Source organism: Lagopus muta, chromosome 16 (assembly GCF_023343835.1).
Source record: "Lagopus muta isolate bLagMut1 chromosome 16, bLagMut1 primary, whole genome shotgun sequence".
NCBI classification, from domain to species: domain Eukaryota; kingdom Metazoa; phylum Chordata; class Aves; order Galliformes; family Phasianidae; genus Lagopus; species Lagopus muta.
Window position 1 is genome coordinate 8,589,362 of NC_064448.1, and position 23,446 is coordinate 8,612,807.

Sequence of the window (23,446 nt, forward strand, 5' to 3'; positions counted from 1 at the left end):
AGGCAGGACCTTGCTCTCGGCCTCGGTGAACTTCCTGACGATGCCATGGGCCCACCTCTAACTGCGTCCACGTTCCTCTGGATAGCATCCCTTCCCTCTAACGTGTCCCCTGCACCACTCAGCTTGTATCGCCTGCAAACTTGATGCACACGATCCCACTGTCCACGCCGCCCATAAAGACGTTCGATGGCACCGGCCCCATCACCAGTCCCAGCACCCATCCCTGAGGAATGCCACTCCTCACGGCGCTCCATGGACACTGAGCCGCTGACTGCAGCTCGGAGTGCCACCATCATCCAGCCACTTCCTCATCCAGCCCGTGCTCCATCCATCACACCCACACTCACTTGCTATCAAACGACCGCCATGCCATCTTTCAGGCTCTGCTGTGGCCATTCAATTCCTCCATGCCGCTGTCACTGCGATCTGGTGCTTTCAACACCTTGCAGGCTTTGTTCTGAAGCTTGGCAGCGTTTGGAAAGCTCGTTGTTAATGTGTCCCACTACTCTGAGAAATCTTCCTACATAAAGCTGTCCTCCTCATCCTGCCCTAGGGAGAAGAACGAGAAGGCATTCAGGATTTAGCATAGGAGGTGCGGCTCCTTTCCTCGAGCGCTGCCTGCCTCATTTGCGGCCGGCTCCATTGGGGACGATTCCCCTGCTCAGATGTGGACGGAGGGCCAGAGAGCGCGGCTGTGCGCTTCGAGCCTCTCGTCGCCTAACAAGCTCGCACTGAAGCAGTTCTATTTTTCTGCAGGGAATCACACATCATAACATCCTTAGACGTTAGAGTGGAGGGGACCTTTGGAGCTCATTGCGTCCAGCCGCCCCGCAACAAAGAGGGACACCACAGCTCCATCAGGTCGCTCAGGGCCCGGGCCAGCCTGGCCTGGAAACACTCCAGGTGCCCCAATCCCTCCTTCCCCCCACATTGCCGGCCAAGTGCTGCTGTCAGGAGCTCCTGGCACCTACGGAACACTCTCAGAATCACGCCCACGCCACACGTATCCCGCTGGACAAGAGCCTCTCTGCTGCAGCAGTGCCATACCTCCCCAGCCCGGCTGCCCAACCATACCAGGACCGCGCTCTGCACTAAAAGGAACCCTCCTCCTTCCCCGCTCCCCCACGCTTCCCCGTACGGTCCCTCCACATAAGGCCCGTCGAGTCCGACTCCAGGCTGCACACAGAACGCCCCAGTTCAGACCCCCGTCTCACATCCTCGTCCCGATGCCCCTCCAACTCCGGCAGCTCAGCGCCGCCACCGCCGCCCAAGCAGTCCGTCCCACGCCCGCCGCCCCGCAGCGAAGAACCCCTTGCCGATACCCAGCCGGACCTCTCCTTCGCTCCGCTAAGAGAACGGCGGCAGAAGCGCTTCTCAGCCCGCAGCACGTTTAGCAAAGCGCGCCGCAAGGTTCGCCTTACGGAGCGGCGCCCCCAGCACCGGGCCGCGCCTCGAGGCGCAGCGCCGTCCCGCCCGACCCCTCGCGGACCTCCGCGCGCCCCGCAACGAACCCGCAGCGCCCAGCCGACGCCGACGCGAACGGAGCCCAACGGACGCTCACGGCTCTCCGGATCTCCACGCTCACCGCTCTCCGCTCTCCGCCTCTCCGCCTCTCCGCTCTCCGCGGCCCGGCGCCGCCCGGATGCGGGCCCTCAGCCGGAAGCGGCCCCGGCCCGGCCCCGTGCAAGCGCGCTACTCCGGCGCGGCGCTGGCCCCGCTTCCCGCCGTGCGCGGCGGCCATTGGCTGCGGGCATTGGCTCCTCCCCGCACCTCGGGCGGCGCGGCCGGCGGGGCGACGCGGGGCTCGGGGCCATGCGGGGCCGGCCGTGCCGGGCCGGAAAGCCCCGGGCCCTGGGCCGCCCGGGTGCGGGCCGCGCCATCGCCGCTAACGGCCGGCCCCGCTCGCCGCGTCGCGGAGAAGAGGCGGTACGAGGAGGAGGAGCGGGACGACGACGACGACGACGACGACGACGAGGCGGAGCGGAGCCTGCGGACGGCCTTGAAGAAGCTGCGGCTGGACGACGACGACGACGAGGCGGAGCGGAGCCTGCGGACGGCCTTCAAGAAGCTGCGGCGGGACGACGGCGACGACGACGAGGCGGAGCGGAGCCTGCGGACGGCCTTCAAGAGGCTGCGGCTGGACAAGGCGCGGTGAGCGGCGCGGGGCGGTGCGCGGCTGCCGGTACCGCGGTCAGCAGAGACAGAGCGCTCTGACAGAGCTCTGCCCGGTCCCGTCCCTCACCGCTGACTGCAGAGGAGCTCGGGGCCGCACACGGAAGCGTCGCAGCCCGGCACCTGAAGCCGTGGGGCCGAATCGGGATGCTGACACCGCGCGCTCACGCACGGCTGTAACGCGGCGCTCTCTCTTTTAGCAGATGGATCGCGGCGCAGCCTGCGGGCGACGGGACGGTTCTCACGGCGCCGAGGAGAAGAGATGCAGACGGAGCCCCGCAACCGTCCGTCTGCCAGGAAGCACGGAATCGGTAAAGCACAGCGTCAGCTGCACCCCACGTTTGTTCTGCTTTCGGTCACTTAAAACCAGCAGTCGTCTCGTTTCTCTAAGCAAAGAAAAACAAACCAAAAGCCACATGAGATGTCCCTGGCTGTGCTACACACCTTTGTGAGCAATGGCACAGATTCCATATTTACCTACCAGTTCACCTCTTCTGACCCTGCAGGTGTGAGAGGACCTCCGGAGGATCGGCCGGTCTCTCACGGCAGAGACGTTCCAGGTCTCCTGTCCTGTATCCTCCCATGCTTATACACTGCAGCACAAAACACAAAACCCAGTCAGACACAGCAAAGACTCCCATCTGTTCCAGTGTTTGTGCTACAGCAGAACACGGCACAGAGCACAGATAGCATTCTCACTTTGAGGCCAGCCGTGACAGAAGAGCCGCAACTGAACCTCTGCAAGCTTCCACCGCTGAAGGGCCGTTGGGGAAGTCACGGGAGAACTGCCTCGCTCTGCCCTCATCACTTCACTCTAACACACACCAGCCAAACCTCGGATTGCCTTTCCTTATCCATGCCTAACAGATCCGTCTGTGGAACAGCCTCCTCCAGTTCACCTGCGTTCTACTCTGAGGAGGCCCACACTTACGTAGATGATACAAGTGTGGAAGACCTAACAGGATACCTGGAGCACTATTTATTTATTCCAAAGAAAATGTCTCCCATGGCTGAAATGATGTATTCCTAAACGAAAGCCATAGGGAGTCACATAGTCATACAGTTTAGTTTTTTAATAAAAAGAAAACCTGTATATAGTTTCATACAGTCACACAATGGTTTGCTTTGTTTTGGGAGGGACCTCTGAGATCATCTCTTTCCAACCCCCTGCGGCATAAAGGGACACCTCACACTGCTCCGTGCTGCTGCCCGGTCCCTATGGAGAGCAGCTGACCCGGCATATGTTGGCAGCACGCTGTCCCCAGCAGGGGATGTAGGCTGACATGGCGGCAGGGAACAGCTCTGAGCACGCTGGGCATTTATGGCTCTAGAAGGAGACACTGCGCTCTGTCACAGGAGACCTGCCTCACTCTGCCCTCATCACTTCATGCTAATGCACATTCGCCTGTATTCTACTCTCTCTTTTTCTAATAAAAACTGTATACAGTTTCATACAGTCACACAATGGTTTGCTTTGTTTTGGGAGGGACCTCTAAGATCATCTCATTCCCAGCCCCTGCGGCACGAAGGGACATCTCCCTCTACACCAGGCTGCTCACAGCCCCATCCAGCCTGGCCCTGAAGGCCTCCCACGTGGGGACATTCACAGCCTCACTGGGCAACCTGTCCCAGTGCCTCACCAGCCTCACAGCAGGGAATTTCTTCCTAATAGCTGGTCTAAGCCTACACTCTTCCAGTTCAAAGCCATTTCCCCTTGGCGCTACCCGCCTTTATAACAAGAACCCCCCAGCTTTCCTGTAGACCCCCTTCAGTCCAGGAATGCTGCTAGAAGGTCACCTCAGGGCCTTCTCTTCCCCAAGCTGAAGAGCCCCAGCTCTCTCACCCCGTTGTCCTAGGGGAGCTGTTCCAGCCCTCTGTTTGTGGCCCCCTTCTGGACCTGCTCCAACAGCTCCATGTCCTGCTTGTGCTCAGGGCTCCACAACCACACAGTACTCCAAGTGGGGTCTCATGAGAGCAGAGGGGCACAATCGCCTCGACCTGCTGGCCACGCTTCTCTTGATGCAACCCAGGCCTCCGTCGGCCTTCTGGGCAGCAAGCACACCTTGCCAGCTCACGCCCAATCTCTCCTCAGTCCACGCTAGCAAATCCTTCTCCACGAGGCCGCTCTCAAGCCATTCTCCGCCCACCCCGTAGCCCTGCTTGACATTGCCCCGACCCAAAGGCAGGACCTTGCTCTCGGCCTCGGTGAACTTCCTGACGATGCCATGGGCCCACCTCTAACTGCGTCCACGTTCCTCTGGATAGCATCCCTTCCCTCTAACGTGTCCCCTGCACCACTCAGCTTGTATCGCCTGCAAACTTGATGCACACGATCCCACTGTCCACGCCGCCCATAAAGACGTTCGATGGCACCGGCCCCATCACCAGTCCCAGCACCCATCCCTGAGGAATGCCACTCCTCACGGCGCTCCATGGACACTGAGCCGCTGACTGCAGCTCGGAGTGCCACCATCATCCAGCCACTTCCTCATCCAGCCCGTGCTCCATCCATCACACCCACACTCACTTGCTATCAAACGACCGCCATGCCATCTTTCAGGCTCTGCTGTGGCCATTCAATTCCTCCATGCCGCTGTCACTGCGATCTGGTGCTTTCAACACCTTGCAGGCTTTGTTCTGAAGCTTGGCAGCGTTTGGAAAGCTCGTTGTTAATGTGTCCCACTACTCTGAGAAATCTTCCTACATAAAGCTGTCCTCCTCATCCTGCCCTAGGGAGAAGAACGAGAAGGCATTCAGGATTTAGCATAGGAGGTGCGGCTCCTTTCCTCGAGCGCTGCCTGCCTCATTTGCGGCCGGCTCCATTGGGGACGATTCCCCTGCTCAGATGTGGACGGAGGGCCAGAGAGCGCGGCTGTGCGCTTCGAGCCTCTCGTCGCCTAACAAGCTCGCACTGAAGCAGTTCTATTTTTCTGCAGGGAATCACACATCATAACATCCTTAGACGTTAGAGTGGAGGGGACCTTTGGAGCTCATTGCGTCCAGCCGCCCCGCAACAAAGAGGGACACCACAGCTCCATCAGGTCGCTCAGGGCCCGGGCCAGCCTGGCCTGGAAACACTCCAGGTGCCCCAATCCCTCCTTCCCCCCACATTGCCGGCCAAGTGCTGCTGTCAGGAGCTCCTGGCACCTACGGAACACTCTCAGAATCACGCCCACGCCACACGTATCCCGCTGGACAAGAGCCTCTCTGCTGCAGCAGTGCCATACCTCCCCAGCCCGGCTGCCCAACCATACCAGGACCGCGCTCTGCACTAAAAGGAACCCTCCTCCTTCCCCGCTCCCCCACGCTTCCCCGTACGGTCCCTCCACATAAGGCCCGTCGAGTCCGACTCCAGGCTGCACACAGAACGCCCCAGTTCAGACCCCCGTCTCACATCCTCGTCCCGATGCCCCTCCAACTCCGGCAGCTCAGCGCCGCCACCCGCCGCCCAAGCAGTCCGTCCCACGCCCGCCGCCCCGCAGCGAAGAACCCCTTGCCGATACCCAGCCGGACCTCTCCTTCGCTCCGCTAAGAGAACGGCGGCAGGAGCGCTTCTCAGCCCGCAGCACGTTTAGCAAAGCGCGCCGCAAGGTTCGCCTTACGGAGCGGCGCCCCCAGCACCGGGCCGCGCCTCGAGGCGCAGCGCCGTCCCGCCCGACCCCTCGCGGACCTCCGCGCGCCCCGCAACGAACCCGCAGCGCCCAGCCGACGCCGACGCGAACGGAGCCCAACGGACGCTCACGGCTCTCCGGATCTCCACGCTCACCGCTCTCCGCTCTCCGCCTCTCCGCCTCTCCGCTCTCCGCGGCCCGGCGCCGCCCGGATGCGGGCCCTCAGCGGGAAGCGGCCCCGGCCCGGCCCCGTGCAAGCGCGCTACTCCGGCGCGGCGCTGGCCCCGCTTCCCGCCGTGCGCGGCGGCCATTGGCTGCGGGCATTGGCTCCTCCCCGCACCTCGGGCGGCACGGCCGGCGGGGCGACGCGGGGCTCGGGGCCGTGCGGGGCCGGCCGGGCCGGGCCGGAAAGCCCCGGGCCCTGGGCCGCCCGGGTGCGGGCCGCGCCATCGCCGCTAACGGCCGGCCCCGCTCGCCGCGTCGCGGAGAAGAGGCGGTACGAGGAGGAGGAGCGGGACGACGACGACGACGACGACGACGACGACGACGACGACGAGGCGGAGCGGAGCCTGCGGACGGCCTTGAAGAAGCTGCGGCTGGACGACGACGACGACGAGGCGGAGCGGAGCCTGCGGACGGCCTTCAAGAAGCTGCGGCGGGACGACGGCGACGACGACGAGGCGGAGCGGAGCCTGCGGACGGCCTTCAAGAGGCTGCGGCTGGACAAGGCGCGGTGAGCGGCGCGGGGCGGTGCGCGGCTGCCGGTACCGCGGTCAGCAGAGACAGAGCGCTCTGACAGAGCTCTGCCCGGTCCCGTCCCTCACCGCTGACTGCAGAGGAGCTCGGGGCCGCACACGGAAGCGTCGCAGCCCGGCACCTGAAGCCGTGGGGCCGAATCGGGATGCTGACACCGCGCGCTCACGCACGGCTGTAACGCGGCGCTCTCTCTTTTAGCAGATGGATCGCGGCGCAGCCTGCGGGCGACGGGACGGTTCTCACGGCGCCGAGGAGAAGAGATGCAGACGGAGCCCCGCAACCGTCCGTCTGCCAGGAAGCACGGAATGGGTAAAGCACAGCGTCAGCTGCACCCCACGTTTGTTCTGCTTTCGGTCACTTAAAACCAGCAGTCGTCTCGTTTCTCTAAGCAAAGAAAAACAAACCAAAAGCCACATGAGATGTCCCTGGCTGTGCTACACACCTTTGTGAGCAATGGCACAGATTCCATATTTACCTACCAGTTCACCTCTTCTGACCCTGCAGGTGTGAGAGGACCTCCGGAGGATCGGCCGGTCTCTCACGGCAGAGACGTTCCAGGTCTCCTGTCCTGTATCCTCCCATGCTTATACACTGCAGCACAAAACACAAAACCCAGTCAGACACAGCAAAGACTCCCATCTGTTCCAGTGTTTGTGCTACAGCAGAACACGGCACAGAGCACAGATAGCATTCTCACTTTGAGGCCAGCCGTGACAGAAGAGCCGCAACTGAACCTCTGCAAGCTTCCACCGCTGAAGGGCCGTTGGGGAAGTCACGGGAGAACTGCCTCGCTCTGCCCTCATCACTTCACTCTAACACACACCAGCCAAACCTCGGATTGCCTTTCCTTATCCATGCCTAACAGATCCGTCTGTGGAACAGCCTCCTCCAGTTCACCTGCGTTCTACTCTGAGGAGGCCCACACTTACGTAGATGATACAAGTGTGGAAGACCTAACAGGATACCTGGAGCACTATTTATTTATTCCAAAGAAAATGTCTCCCATGGCTGAAATGATGTATTCCTAAACGAAAGCCATAGGGAGTCACATAGTCATACAGTTTAGTTTTTTAATAAAAAGAAAACCTGTATATAGTTTCATACAGTCACACAATGGTTTGCTTTGTTTTGGGAGGGACCTCTGAGATCATCTCTTTCCAACCCCCTGCGGCATAAAGGGACACCTCACACTGCTCCGTGCTGCTGCCCGGTCCCTATGGAGAGCAGCTGACCCGGCATATGTTGGCAGCACGCTGTCCCCAGCAGGGGATGTAGGCTGACATGGCGGCAGGGAACAGCTCTGAGCACGCTGGGCATTTATGGCTCTAGAAGGAGACACTGCGCTCTGTCACAGGAGACCTGCCTCACTCTGCCCTCATCACTTCATGCTAATGCACATTCGCCTGTATTCTACTCTCTCTTTTTCTAATAAAAACTGTATACAGTTTCATACAGTCACACAATGGTTTGCTTTGTTTTGGGAGGGACCTCTAAGATCATCTCATTCCCAGCCCCTGCGGCACGAAGGGACATCTCCCTCTACACCAGGCTGCTCACAGCCCCATCCAGCCTGGCCCTGAAGGCCTCCCACGTGGGGACATTCACAGCCTCACTGGGCAACCTGTCCCAGTGCCTCACCAGCCTCACAGCAGGGAATTTCTTCCTAATAGCTGGTCTAAGCCTACACTCTTCCAGTTCAAAGCCATTTCCCCTTGGCGCTACCCGCCTTTATAACAAGAACCCCCCAGCTTTCCTGTAGACCCCCTTCAGTCCAGGAATGCTGCTAGAAGGTCACCTCAGGGCCTTCTCTTCCCCAAGCTGAAGAGCCCCAGCTCTCTCACCCCGTTGTCCTAGGGGAGCTGTTCCAGCCCTCTGTTTGTGGCCCCCTTCTGGACCTGCTCCAACAGCTCCATGTCCTGCTTGTGCTCAGGGCTCCACAACCACACAGTACTCCAAGTGGGGTCTCATGAGAGCAGAGGGGCACAATCGCCTCGACCTGCTGGCCACGCTTCTCTTGATGCAACCCAGGCCTCCGTCGGCCTTCTGGGCAGCAAGCACACCTTGCCAGCTCACGCCCAATCTCTCCTCAGTCCACGCTAGCAAATCCTTCTCCACGAGGCCGCTCTCAAGCCATTCTCCGCCCACCCCGTAGCCCTGCTTGACATTGCCCCGACCCAAAGGCAGGACCTTGCTCTCGGCCTCGGTGAACTTCCTGACGATGCCATGGGCCCACCTCTAACTGCGTCCACGTTCCTCTGGATAGCATCCCTTCCCTCTAACGTGTCCCCTGCACCACTCAGCTTGTATCGCCTGCAAACTTGATGAGGATGCACACGATCCCACTGTCCACGCCGCCCATAAAGACGTTCGATGGCACCGGCCCCATCACCAGTCCCAGCACCCATCCCTGAGGAATGCCACTCCTCACGGCGCTCCATGGACACTGAGCCGCTGACTGCAGCTCGGAGTGCCACCATCATCCAGCCACTTCCTCATCCAGCCCGTGCTCCATCCATCACACCCACACTCACTTGCTATCAAACGACCGCCATGCCATCTTTCAGGCTCTGCTGTGGCCATTCAATTCCTCCATGCCGCTGTCACTGCGATCTGGTGCTTTCAACACCTTGCAGGCTTTGTTCTGAAGCTTGGCAGCGTTTGGAAAGCTCGTTGTTAATGTGTCCCACTACTCTGAGAAATCTTCCTACATAAAGCTGTCCTCCTCATCCTGCCCTAGGGAGAAGAACGAGAAGGCATTCAGGATTTAGCATAGGAGGTGCGGCTCCTTTCCTCGAGCGCTGCCTGCCTCATTTGCGGCCGGCTCCATTGGGGACGATTCCCCTGCTCAGATGTGGACGGAGGGCCAGAGAGCGCGGCTGTGCGCTTCGAGCCTCTCGTCGCCTAACAAGCTCGCACTGAAGCAGTTCTATTTTTCTGCAGGGAATCACACATCATAACATCCTTAGACGTTAGAGTGGAGGGGACCTTTGGAGCTCATTGCGTCCAGCCGCCCCGCAACAAAGAGGGACACCACAGCTCCATCAGGTCGCTCAGGGCCCGGGCCAGCCTGGCCTGGAAACACTCCAGGTGCCCCAATCCCTCCTTCCCCCCACATTGCCGGCCAAGTGCTGCTGTCAGGAGCTCCTGGCACCTACGGAACACTCTCAGAATCACGCCCACGCCACACGTATCCCGCTGGACAAGAGCCTCTCTGCTGCAGCAGTGCCATACCTCCCCAGCCCGGCTGCCCAACCATACCAGGACCGCGCTCTGCACTAAAAGGAACCCTCCTCCTTCCCCGCTCCCCCACGCTTCCCCGTACGGTCCCTCCACATAAGGCCCGTCGAGTCCGACTCCAGGCTGCACACAGAACGCCCCAGTTCAGACCCCCGTCTCACATCCTCGTCCCGATGCCCCTCCAACTCCGGCAGCTCAGCGCCGCCACCGCCGCCCAAGCAGTCCGTCCCACGCCCGCCGCCCCGCAGCGAAGAACCCCTTGCCGATACCCAGCCGGACCTCTCCTTCGCTCCGCTAAGAGAACGGCGGCAGGAGCGCTTCTCAGCCCGCAGCACGTTTAGCAAAGCGCGCCGCAAGGTTCGCCTTACGGAGCGGCGCCCCCAGCACCGGGCCGCGCCTCGAGGCGCAGCGCCGTCCCGCCCGACCCCTCGCGGACCTCCGCGCGCCCCGCAACGAACCCGCAGCGCCCAGCCGACGCCGACGCGAACGGAGCCCAACGGACGCTCACGGCTCTCCGGATCTCCACGCTCACCGCTCTCCGCTCTCCGCCTCTCCGCCTCTCCGCTCTCCGCGGCCCGGCGCCGCCCGGATGCGGGCCCTCAGCGGGAAGCGGCCCCGGCCCGGCCCCGTGCAAGCGCGCTACTCCGGCGCGGCGCTGGCCCCGCTTCCCGCCGTGCGCGGCGGCCATTGGCTGCGGGCATTGGCTCCTCCCCGCACCTCGGGCGGCACGGCCGGCGGGGCGACGCGGGGCTCGGGGCCGTGCGGGGCCGGCCGGGCCGGGCCGGAAAGCCCCGGGCCCTGGGCCGCCCGGGTGCGGGCCGCGCCATCGCCGCTAACGGCCGGCCCCCGCTCGCCGCGTCGCGGAGAAGAGGCGGTACGAGGAGGAGGAGCGGGACGACGACGACGACGACGACGACGACGACGACGACGACGAGGCGGAGCGGAGCCTGCGGACGGCCTTGAAGAAGCTGCGGCTGGACGACGACGACGACGAGGCGGAGCGGAGCCTGCGGACGGCCTTCAAGAAGCTGCGGCGGGACGACGGCGACGACGACGAGGCGGAGCGGAGCCTGCGGACGGCCTTCAAGAGGCTGCGGCTGGACAAGGCGCGGTGAGCGGCGCGGGGCGGTGCGCGGCTGCCGGTACCCGCGGTCAGCAGAGACAGAGCGCTCTGACAGAGCTCTGCCCGGTCCCGTCCCTCACCGCTGACTGCAGAGGAGCTCGGGGCCGCACACGGAAGCGTCGCAGCCCGGCACCTGAAGCCGTGGGGCCGAATCGGGATGCTGACACCGCGCGCTCACGCACGGCTGTAACGCGGCGCTCTCTCTTTTAGCAGATGGATCGCGGCGCAGCCTGCGGGCGACGGGACGGTTCTCACGGCGCCGAGGAGAAGAGATGCAGACGGAGCCCCGCAACCGTCCGTCTGCCAGGAAGCACGGAATGGGTAAAGCACAGCGTCAGCTGCACCCCACGTTTGTTCTGCTTTCGGTCACTTAAAACCAGCAGTCGTCTCGTTTCTCTAAGCAAAGAAAAACAAACCAAAAGCCACATGAGATGTCCCTGGCTGTGCTACACACCTTTGTGAGCAATGGCACAGATTCCATATTTACCTACCAGTTCACCTCTTCTGACCCTGCAGGTGTGAGAGGACCTCCGGAGGATCGGCCGGTCTCTCACGGCAGAGACGTTCCAGGTCTCCTGTCCTGTATCCTCCCATGCTTATACACTGCAGCACAAAACACAAAACCCAGTCAGACACAGCAAAGACTCCCATCTGTTCCAGTGTTTGTGCTACAGCAGAACACGGCACAGAGCACAGATAGCATTCTCACTTTGAGGCCAGCCGTGACAGAAGAGCCGCAACTGAACCTCTGCAAGCTTCCACCGCTGAAGGGCCGTTGGGGAAGTCACGGGAGAACTGCCTCGCTCTGCCCTCATCACTTCACTCTAACACACACCAGCCAAACCTCGGATTGCCTTTCCTTATCCATGCCTAACAGATCCGTCTGTGGAACAGCCTCCTCCAGTTCACCTGCGTTCTACTCTGAGGAGGCCCACACTTACGTAGATGATACAAGTGTGGAAGACCTAACAGGATACCTGGAGCACTATTTATTTATTCCAAAGAAAATGTCTCCCATGGCTGAAATGATGTATTCCTAAACGAAAGCCATAGGGAGTCACATAGTCATACAGTTTAGTTTTTTAATAAAAAGAAAACCTGTATATAGTTTCATACAATCACACAATGGTTTGCTTTGTTTTGGGAGGGACCTCTGAGATCATCTCTTTCCAACCCCCTGCGGCATAAAGGGACACCTCACACTGCTCCGTGCTGCTGCCCGGTCCCTATGGAGAGCAGCTGACCCGGCATATGTTGGCAGCACGCTGTCCCCAGCAGGGGATGTAGGCTGACATGGCGGCAGGGAACAGCTCTGAGCACGCTGGGCATTTATGGCTCTAGAAGGAGACACTGCGCTCTGTCACAGGAGACCTGCCTCACTCTGCCCTCATCACTTCATGCTAATGCACATTCGCCTGTATTCTACTCTCTCTTTTTCTAATAAAAACTGTATACAGTTTCATACAGTCACACAATGGTTTGCTTTGTTTTGGGAGGGACCTCTAAGATCATCTCATTCCCAGCCCCTGCGGCACGAAGGGACATCTCCCTCTACACCAGGCTGCTCACAGCCCCATCCAGCCTGGCCCTGAAGGCCTCCCACGTGGGGACATTCACAGCCTCACTGGGCAACCTGTCCCAGTGCCTCACCAGCCTCACAGCAGGGAATTTCTTCCTAATAGCTGGTCTAAGCCTACACTCTTCCAGTTCAAAGCCATTTCCCCTTGGCGCTACCCGCCTTTATAACAAGAACCCCCCAGCTTTCCTGTAGACCCCCTTCAGTCCAGGAATGCTGCTAGAAGGTCACCTCAGGGCCTTCTCTTCCCCAAGCTGAAGAGCCCCAGCTCTCTCACCCCGTTGTCCTAGGGGAGCTGTTCCAGCCCTCTGTTTGTGGCCCCCTTCTGGACCTGCTCCAACAGCTCCATGTCCTGCTTGTGCTCAGGGCTCCACAACCACACAGTACTCCAAGTGGGGTCTCATGAGAGCAGAGGGGCACAATCGCCTCGACCTGCTGGCCACGCTTCTCTTGATGCAACCCAGGCCTCCGTCGGCCTTCTGGGCAGCAAGCACACCTTGCCAGCTCACGCCCAATCTCTCCTCAGTCCACGCTAGCAAATCCTTCTCCACGAGGCCGCTCTCAAGCCATTCTCCGCCCACCCCGTAGCCCTGCTTGACATTGCCCCGACCCAAAGGCAGGACCTTGCTCTCGGCCTCGGTGAACTTCCTGACGATGCCATGGGCCCACCTCTAACTGCGTCCACGTTCCTCTGGATAGCATCCCTTCCCTCTAACGTGTCCCCTGCACCACTCAGCTTGTATCGCCTGCAAACTTGATGCACACGATCCCACTGTCCACGCCGCCCATAAAGACGTTCGATGGCACCGGCCCCATCACCAGTCCCAGCACCCATCCCTGAGGAATGCCACTCCTCACGGCGCTCCATGGACACTGAGCCGCTGACTGCAGCTCGGAGTGCCACCATCATCCAGCCACTTCCTCATCCAGCCCGTGCTCCATCCATCACACCCACACTCACTTGCTATCAAACGACCGCCATGCCATCTTTCAGGCTCTGCTGTGGCCATTCAATTCCTCCATGCCGCTGTCACTGCGATCTGGTGCTTTCAACACCTTGCAGGCTTTGTTCTGAAGCTTGGCAGCGTTTGGAAAGCTCGTTGTTAATGTGTCCCACTACTCTGAGAAATCTTCCTACATAAAGCTGTCCTCCTCATCCTGCCCTAGGGAGAAGAACGAGAAGGCATTCAGGATTTAGCATAGGAGGTGCGGCTCCTTTCCTCGAGCGCTGCCTGCCTCATTTGCGGCCGGCTCCATTGGGGACGATTCCCCTGCTCAGATGTGGACGGAGGGCCAGAGAGCGCGGCTGTGCGCTTCGAGCCTCTCGTCGCCTAACAAGCTCGCACTGAAGCAGTTCTATTTTTCTGCAGGGAATCACACATCATAACATCCTTAGACGTTAGAGTGGAGGGGACCTTTGGAGCTCATTGCGTCCAGCCGCCCCGCAACAAAGAGGGACACCACAGCTCCATCAGGTCGCTCAGGGCCCGGGCCAGCCTGGCCTGGAAACACTCCAGGTGCCCCAATCCCTCCTTCCCCCCACATTGCCGGCCAAGTGCTGCTGTCAGGAGCTCCTGGCACCTACGGAACACTCTCAGAATCACGCCCACGCCACACGTATCCCGCTGGACAAGAGCCTCTCTGCTGCAGCAGTGCCATACCTCCCCAGCCCGGCTGCCCAACCATACCAGGACCGCGCTCTGCACTAAAAGGAACCCTCCTCCTTCCCCGCTCCCCCACGCTTCCCCGTACGGTCCCTCCACATAAGGCCCGTCGAGTCCGACTCCAGGCTGCACACAGAACGCCCCAGTTCAGACCCCCGTCTCACATCCTCGTCCCGATGCCCCTCCAACTCCGGCAGCTCAGCGCCGCCACCGCCGCCCAAGCAGTCCGTCCCACGCCCGCCGCCCCGCAGCGAAGAACCCCTTGCCGATACCCAGCCGGACCTCTCCTTCGCTCCGCTAAGAGAACGGCGGCAGGAGCGCTTCTCAGCCCGCAGCACGTTTAGCAAAGCGCGCCGCAAGGTTCGCCTTACGGAGCGGCGCCCCCAGCACCGGGCCGCGCCTCGAGGCGCAGCGCCGTCCCGCCCGACCCCTCGCGGACCTCCGCGCGCCCCGCAACGAACCCGCAGCGCCCAGCCGACGCCGACGCGAACGGAGCCCAACGGACGCTCACGGCTCTCCGGATCTCCACGCTCACCGCTCTCCGCCTCTCCGCCTCTCCGCTCTCCGCGGCCCGGCGCCGCCCGGATGCGGGCCCTCAGCGGGAAGCGGCCCCGGCCCGGCCCCGTGCAAGCGCGCTACTCCGGCGCGGCGCTGGCCCCGCTTCCCGCCGTGCGCGGCGGCCATTGGCTGCGGGCATTGGCTCCTCCCCGCACCTCGGGCGGCACGGCCGGCGGGGCGACGCGGGGCTCGGGGCCGTGCGGGGCCGGCCGGGCCGGGCCGGAAAGCCCCGGGCCCTGGGCCGCCCGGGTGCGGGCCGCGCCATCGCCGCTAACGGCCGGCCCCGCTCGCCGCGTCGCGGAGAAGAGGCGGTACGAGGAGGAGGAGCGGGACGACGACGACGACGACGACGACGACGACGACGACGACGAGGCGGAGCGGAGCCTGCGGACGGCCTTGAAGAAGCTGCGGCTGGACGACGACGACGACGAGGCGGAGCGGAGCCTGCGGACGGCCTTCAAGAAGCTGCGGCGGGACGACGGCGACGACGACGAGGCGGAGCGGAGCCTGCGGACGGCCTTCAAGAGGCTGCGGCTGGACAAGGCGCGGTGAGCGGCGCGGGGCGGTGCGCGGCTGCCGGTACCGCGGTCAGCAGAGACAGAGCGCTCTGACAGAGCTCTGCCCGGTCCCGTCCCTCACCGCTGACTGCAGAGGAGCTCGGGGCCGCACACGGAAGCGTCGCAGCCCGGCACCTGAAGCCGTGGGGCCGAATCGGGATGCTGACACCGCGCGCTCACGCACGGCTGTAACGCGGCGCTCTCTCTTTTAGCAGATGGATCGCGGCGCAGCCTGCGGGCGACGGGACGGTTCTCACGGCGCCGAGGAGAAGAGATGCAGACGGAGCCCCGCAACCGTCCGTCTGCCAGGAAGCACGGAATGGGTAAAGCACAGCGTCAGCTGCACCCCACGTTTGTTCTGCTTTCGGTCACTTAAAACCAGCAGTCGTCTCGTTTCTCTAAGCAAAGAAAAACAAACCAAAAGCCACATGAGATGTCCCTGGCTGTGCTACACACCTTTGTGAGCAATGGCACAGATTCCATATTTACCTACCAGTTCACCTCTTCTGACCCTGCAGGTGTGAGAGGACCTCCGGAGGATCGGCCGGTCTCTCACGGCAGAGACGTTCCAGGTCTCCTGTCCTGTATCCTCCCATGCTTATACACTGCAGCACAAAACACAAAACCCAGTCAGACACAGCAAAGACTCCCATCTGTTCCAGTGTTTGTGCTACAGCAGAACACGGCACAGAGCACAGATAGCATTCTCACTTTGAGGCCAGCCGTGACAGAAGAGCCGCAACTGAACCTCTGCAAGCTTCCACCGCTGAAGGGCCGTTGGGGAAGTCACGGGAGAACTGCCTCGCTCTGCCCTCATCACTTCACTCTAACACACACCAGCCAAACCTCGGATTGCCTTTCCTTATCCATGCCTAACAGATCCGTCTGTGGAACAGCCTCCTCCAGTTCACCTGCGTTCTACTCTGAGGAGGCCCACACTTACGTAGATGATACAAGTGTGGAAGACCTAACAGGATACCTGGAGCACTATTTATTTATTCCAAAGAAAATGTCTCCCATGGCTGAAATGATGTATTCCTAAACGAAAGCCATAGGGAGTCACATAGTCATACAGTTTAGTTTTTTAATAAAAAGAAAACCTGTATATAGTTTCATACAGTCACACAATGGTTTGCTTTGTTTTGGGAGGGACCTCTGAGATCATCTCTTTCCAACCCCCTGCGGCATAAAGGGACACCTCACACTGCTCCGTGCTGCTGCCCGGTCCCTATGGAGAGCAGCTGACCCGGCATATGTTGGCAGCACGCTGTCCCCAGCAGGGGATGTAGGCTGACATGGCGGCAGGGAACAGCTCTGAGCACGCTGGGCATTTATGGCTCTAGAAGGAGACACTGCGCTCTGTCACAGGAGACCTGCCTCACTCTGCCCTCATCACTTCATGCTAATGCACATTCGCCTGTATTCTACTCTCTCTTTTTCTAATAAAAACTGTATACAGTTTCATACAGTCACACAATGGTTTGCTTTGTTTTGGGAGGGACCTCTAAGATCATCTCATTCCCAGCCCCTGCGGCACGAAGGGACATCTCCCTCTACACCAGGCTGCTCACAGCCCCATCCAGCCTGGCCCTGAAGGCCTCCCACGTGGGGACATTCACAGCCTCACTGGGCAACCTGTCCCAGTGCCTCACCAGCCTCACAGCAGGGAATTTCTTCCTAATAGCTGGTCTAAGCCTACACTCTTCCAGTTCAAAGCCATTTCCCCTTGGCGCTACCCGCCTTTATAACAAGAACCCCCCAGCTTTCCTGTAGACCCCCTTCAGTCCAGGAATGCTGCTAGAAGGTCACCTCAGGGCCTTCTCTTCCCCAAGCTGAAGAGCCCCAGCTCTCTCACCCCGTTGTCCTAGGGGAGCTGTTCCAGCCCTCTGTTTGTGGCCCCCTTCTGGACCTGCTCCAACAGCTCCATGTCCTGCTTGTGCTCAGGGCTCCACAACCACACAGTACTCCAAGTGGGGTCTCATGAGAGCAGAGGGGCACAATCGCCTCGACCTGCTGGCCACGCTTCTCTTGATGCAACCCAGGCCTCCGTCGGCCTTCTGGGCAGCAAGCACACCTTGCCAGCTCACGCCCAATCTCTCCTCAGTCCACGCTAGCAAATCCTTCTCCACGAGGCCGCTCTCAAGCCATTCTCCGCCCACCCCGTAGCCCTGCTTGACATTGCCCCGACCCAAAGGCAGGACCTTGCTCTCGGCCTCGGTGAACTTCCTGACGATGCCATGGGCCCACCTCTAACTGCGTCCACGTTCCTCTGGATAGCATCCCTTCCCTCTAACGTGTCCCCTGCACCACTCAGCTTGTATCGCCTGCAAACTTGATGAGGATGCACACGATCCCACTGTCCACGCCGCCCATAAAGACGTTCGATGGCACCGGCCCCATCACCAGTCCCAGCACCCATCCCTGAGGAATGCCACTCCTCACGGCGCTCCATGGACACTGAGCCGCTGACTGCAGCTCGGAGTGCCACCATCATCCAGCCACTTCCTCATCCAGCCCGTGCTCCATCCATCACACCCACACTCACTTGCTATCAAACGACCGCCATGCCATCTTTCAGGCTCTGCTGTGGCCATTCAATTCCTCCATGCCGCTGTCACTGCGATCTGGTGCTTTCAACACCTTGCAGGCTTTGTTCTGAAGCTTGGCAGCGTTTGGAAAGCTCGTTGTTAATGTGTCCCACTACTCTGAGAAATCTTCCTACATAAAGCTGTCCTCCTCATCCTGCCCTAGGGAGAAGAACGAGAAGGCATTCAGGATTTAGCATAGGAGGTGCGGCTCCTTTCCTCGAGCGCTGCCTGCCTCATTTGCGGCCGGCTCCATTGGGGACGATTCCCCTGCTCAGATGTGGACGGAGGGCCAGAGAGCGCGGCTGTGCGCTTCGAGCCTCTCGTCGCCTAACAAGCTCGCACTGAAGCAGTTCTATTTTTCTGCAGGGAATCACACATCATAACATCCTTAGACGTTAGAGTGGAGGGGACCTTTGGAGCTCATTGCGTCCAGCCGCCCCGCAACAAAGAGGGACACCACAGCTCCATCAGGTCGCTCAGGGCCCGGGCCAGCCTGGCCTGGAAACACTCCAGGTGCCCCAATCCCTCCTTCCCCCCACATTGCCGGCCAAGTGCTGCTGTCAGGAGCTCCTGGCACCTACGGAACACTCTCAGAATCACGCCCACGCCACACGTATCCCGCTGGACAAGAGCCTCTCTGCTGCAGCAGTGCCATACCTCCCCAGCCCGGCTGCCCAACCATACCAGGACCGCGCTCTGCACTAAAAGGAACCCTCCTCCTTCCCCGCTCCCCCACGCTTCCCCGTACGGTCCCTCCACATAAGGCCCGTCGAGTCCGACTCCAGGCTGCACACAGAACGCCCCAGTTCAGACCCCCGTCTCACATCCTCGTCCCGATGCCCCTCCAACTCCGGCAGCTCAGCGCCGCCACCGCCGCCCAAGCAGTCCGTCCCACGCCCGCCGCCCCGCAGCGAAGAACCCCTTGCCGATACCCAGCCGGACCTCTCCTTCGCTCCGCTAAGAGAACGGCGGCAGGAGCGCTTCTCAGCCCGCAGCACGTTTAGCAAAGCGCGCCGCAAGGTTCGCCTTACGGAGCGGCGCCCCCAGCACCGGGCCGCGCCTCGAGGCGCAGCGCCGTCCCGCCCGACCCCTCGCGGACCTCCGCGCGCCCCGCAACGAACCCGCAGCGCCCAGCCGACGCCGACGCGAACGGAGCCCAACGGACGCTCACGGCTCTCCGGATCTCCACGCTCACCGCTCTCCGCTCTCCGCCTCTCCGCCTCTCCGCTCTCCGCGGCCCGGCGCCGCCCGGATGCGGGCCCTCAGCGGGAAGCGGCCCCGGCCCGGCCCCGTGCAAGCGCGCTACTCCGGCGCGGCGCTGGCCCCGCTTCCCGCCGTGCGCGGCGGCCATTGGCTGCGGGCATTGGCTCCTCCCCGCACCTCGGGCGGCACGGCCGGCGGGGCGACGCGGGGCTCGGGGCCGTGCGGGGCCGGCCGGGCCGGGCCGGAAAGCCCCGGGCCCTGGGCCGCCCGGGTGCGGGCCGCGCCATCGCCGCTAACGGCCGGCCCCGCTCGCCGCGTCGCGGAGAAGAGGCGGTACGAGGAGGAGGAGCGGGACGACGACGACGACGACGACGACGACGACGACGACGACGAGGCGGAGCGGAGCCTGCGGACGGCCTTGAAGAAGCTGCGGCTGGACGACGACGACGACGAGGCGGAGCGGAGCCTGCGGACGGCCTTCAAGAAGCTGCGGCGGGACGACGGCGACGACGACGAGGCGGAGCGGAGCCTGCGGACGGCCTTCAAGAGGCTGCGGCTGGACAAGGCGCGGTGAGCGGCGCGGGGCGGTGCGCGGCTGCCGGTACCGCGGTCAGCAGAGACAGAGCGCTCTGACAGAGCTCTGCCCGGTCCCGTCCCTCACCGCTGACTGCAGAGGAGCTCGGGGCCGCACACGGAAGCGTCGCAGCCCGGCACCTGAAGCCGTGGGGCCGAATCGGGATGCTGACACCGCGCGCTCACGCACGGCTGTAACGCGGCGCTCTCTCTTTTAGCAGATGGATCGCGGCGCAGCCTGCGGGCGACGGGACGGTTCTCACGGCGCCGAGGAGAAGAGATGCAGACGGAGCCCCGCAACCGTCCGTCTGCCAGGAAGCACGGAATGGGTAAAGCACAGCGTCAGCTGCACCCCACGTTTGTTCTGCTTTCGGTCACTTAAAACCAGCAGTCGTCTCGTTTCTCTAAGCAAAGAAAAACAAACCAAAAGCCACATGAGATGTCCCTGGCTGTGCTACACACCTTTGTGAGCAATGGCACAGATTCCATATTTACCTACCAGTTCACCTCTTCTGACCCTGCAGGTGTGAGAGGACCTCCGGAGGATCGGCCGGTCTCTCACGGCAGAGACGTTCCAGGTCTCCTGTCCTGTATCCTCCCATGCTTATACACTGCAGCACAAAACACAAAACCCAGTCAGACACAGCAAAGACTCCCATCTGTTCCAGTGTTTGTGCTACAGCAGAACACGGCACAGAGCACAGATAGCATTCTCACTTTGAGGCCAGCCGTGACAGAAGAGCCGCAACTGAACCTCTGCAAGCTTCCACCGCTGAAGGGCCGTTGGGGAAGTCACGGGAGAACTGCCTCGCTCTGCCCTCATCACTTCACTCTAACACACACCAGCCAAACCTCGGATTGCCTTTCCTTATCCATGCCTAACAGATCCGTCTGTGGAACAGCCTCCTCCAGTTCACCTGCGTTCTACTCTGAGGAGGCCCACACTTACGTAGATGATACAAGTGTGGAAGACCTAACAGGATACCTGGAGCACTATTTATTTATTCCAAAGAAAATGTCTCCCATGGCTGAAATGATGTATTCCTAAACGAAAGCCATAGGGAGTCACATAGTCATACAGTTTAGTTTTTTAATAAAAAGAAAACCTGTATATAGTTTCATACAGTCACACAATGGTTTGCTTTGTTTTGGGAGGGACCTCTGAGATCATCTCTTTCCAACCCCCTGCGGCATAAAGGGACACCTCACACTGCTCCGTGCTGCTGCCCGGTCCCTATGGAGAGCAGCTGACCCGGCATATGTTGGCAGCACGCTGTCCCCAGCAGGGGATGTAGGCTGACATGGCGGCAGGGAACAGCTCTGAGCACGCTGGGCATTTATGGCTCTAGAAGGAGACACTGCGCTCTGTCACAGGAGACCTGCCTCACTCTGCCCTCATCACTTCATGCTAATGCACATTCGCCTGTATTCTACTCTCTCTTTTTCTAATAAAAACTGTATACAGTTTCATACAGTCACACAATGGTTTGCTTTGTTTTGGGAGGGACCTCTAAGATCATCTCATTCCCAGCCCCTGCGGCACGAAGGGACATCTCCCTCTACACCAGGCTGCTCACAGCCCCATCCAGCCTGGCCCTGAAGGCCTCCCACGTGGGGACATTCACAGCCTCACTGGGCAACCTGTCCCAGTGCCTCACCAGCCTCACAGCAGGGAATTTCTTCCTAATAGCTGGTCTAAGCCTACACTCTTCCAGTTCAAAGCCATTTCCCCTTGGCGCTACCCGCCTTTATAACAAGAACCCCCCAGCTTTCCTGTAGACCCCCTTCAGTCCAGGAATGCTGCTAGAAGGTCACCTCAGGGCCTTCTCTTCCCCAAGCTGAAGAGCCCCAGCTCTCTCACCCCGTTGTCCTAGGGGAGCTGTTCCAGCCCTCTGTTTGTGGCCCCCTTCTGGACCTGCTCCAACAGCTCCATGTCCTGCTTGTGCTCAGGGCTCCACAACCACACAGTACTCCAAGTGGGGTCTCATGAGAGCAGAGGGGCACAATCGCCTCGACCTGCTGGCCACGCTTCTCTTGATGCAACCCAGGCCTCCGTCGGCCTTCTGGGCAGCAAGCACACCTTGCCAGCTCACGCCCAATCTCTCCTCAGTCCACGCTAGCAAATCCTTCTCCACGAGGCCGCTCTCAAGCCATTCTCCGCCCACCCCGTAGCCCTGCTTGACATTGCCCCGACCCAAAGGCAGGACCTTGCTCTCGGCCTCGGTGAACTTCCTGACGATGCCATGGGCCCACCTCTAACTGCGTCCACGTTCCTCTGGATAGCATCCCTTCCCTCTAACGTGTCCCCTGCACCACTCAGCTTGTATCGCCTGCAAACTTGATGAGGATGCACACGATCCCACTGTCCACGCCGCCCATAAAGACGTTCGATGGCACCGGCCCCATCACCAGTCCCAGCACCCATCCCTGAGGAATGCCACTCCTCACGGCGCTCCATGGACACTGAGCCGCTGACTGCAGCTCGGAGTGCCACCATCATCCAGCCACTTCCTCATCCAGCCCGTGCTCCATCCATCACACCCACACTCACTTGCTATCAAACGACCGCCATGCCATCTTTCAGGCTCTGCTGTGGCCATTCAATTCCTCCATGCCGCTGTCACTGCGATCTGGTGCTTTCAACACCTTGCAGGCTTTGTTCTGAAGCTTGGCAGCGTTTGGAAAGCTCGTTGTTAATGTGTCCCACTACTCTGAGAAATCTTCCTACATAAAGCTGTCCTCCTCATCCTGCCCTAGGGAGAAGAACGAGAAGGCATTCAGGATTTAGCATAGGAGGTGCGGCTCCTTTCCTCGAGCGCTGCCTGCCTCATTTGCGGCCGGCTCCATTGGGGACGATTCCCCTGCTCAGATGTGGACGGAGGGCCAGAGAGCGCGGCTGTGCGCTTCGAGCCTCTCGTCGCCTAACAAGCTCGCACTGAAGCAGTTCTATTTTTCTGCAGGGAATCACACATCATAACATCCTTAGACGTTAGAGTGGAGGGGACCTTTGGAGCTCATTGCGTCCAGCCGCCCCGCAACAAAGAGGGACACCACAGCTCCATCAGGTCGCTCAGGGCCCGGGCCAGCCTGGCCTGGAAACACTCCAGGTGCCCCAATCCCTCCTTCCCCCCACATTGCCGGCCAAGTGCTGCTGTCAGGAGCTCCTGGCACCTACGGAACACTCTCAGAATCACGCCCACGCCACACGTATCCCGCTGGACAAGAGCCTCTCTGCTGCAGCAGTGCCATACCTCCCCAGCCCGGCTGCCCAACCATACCAGGACCGCGCTCTGCACTAAAAGGAACCCTCCTCCTTCCCCGCTCCCCCACGCTTCCCCGTACGGTCCCTCCACATAAGGCCCGTCGAGTCCGACTCCAGGCTGCACACAGAACGCCCCAGTTCAGACCCCCGTCTCACATCCTCGTCCCGATGCCCCTCCAACTCCGGCAGCTCAGCGCCGCCACCCGCCGCCCAAGCAGTCCGTCCCACGCCCGCCGCCCCGCAGCGAAGAACCCCTTGCCGATACCCAGCCGGACCTCTCCTTCGCTCCGCTAAGAGAACGGCGGCAGGAGCGCTTCTCAGCCCGCAGCACGTTTAGCAAAGCGCGCCGCAAGGTTCGCCTTACGGAGCGGCGCCCCCAGCACCGGGCCGCGCCTCGAGGCGCAGCGCCGTCCCGCCCGACCCCTCGCGGACCTCCGCGCGCCCCGCAACGAACCCGCAGCGCCCAGCCGACGCCGACGCGAACGGAGCCCAACGGACGCTCACGGCTCTCCGGATCTCCACGCTCACCGCTCTCCGCCTCTCCGCCTCTCCACTCTCCGCGGCCC

General features: G+C 61.2%; 1 protein-coding gene across 15 annotated transcripts in view; it reads right to left on the bottom strand.

Annotated features, from left to right (window-relative positions):
- The window catches only part of LOC125701498 (oxidative stress-responsive serine-rich protein 1-like), a 99,231-nt gene that overhangs the window by 67,167 nt on the left and 8,618 nt on the right, over positions 1 to 23,446 (bottom strand). For 2 of the 15 annotated variants that reach the window (XM_048963607.1, XM_048963595.1), the window contains exon 1: positions 18,964 to 19,179. The exons of 3 other annotated variants lie outside the window; for them this stretch is intronic. The gene's annotated coding sequence lies outside the window, so the exon portion shown is untranslated. Of the gene's footprint in view, positions 1 to 1,511; positions 1,580 to 5,864; positions 6,064 to 10,234; positions 10,449 to 14,600; positions 14,669 to 18,963; positions 19,180 to 23,334; positions 23,422 to 23,446 lie in introns of those variants that run through there. 10 more of the 15 variants (XM_048963608.1, XM_048963596.1, XM_048963609.1 and 7 more) reach the window with 8 other exon arrangements.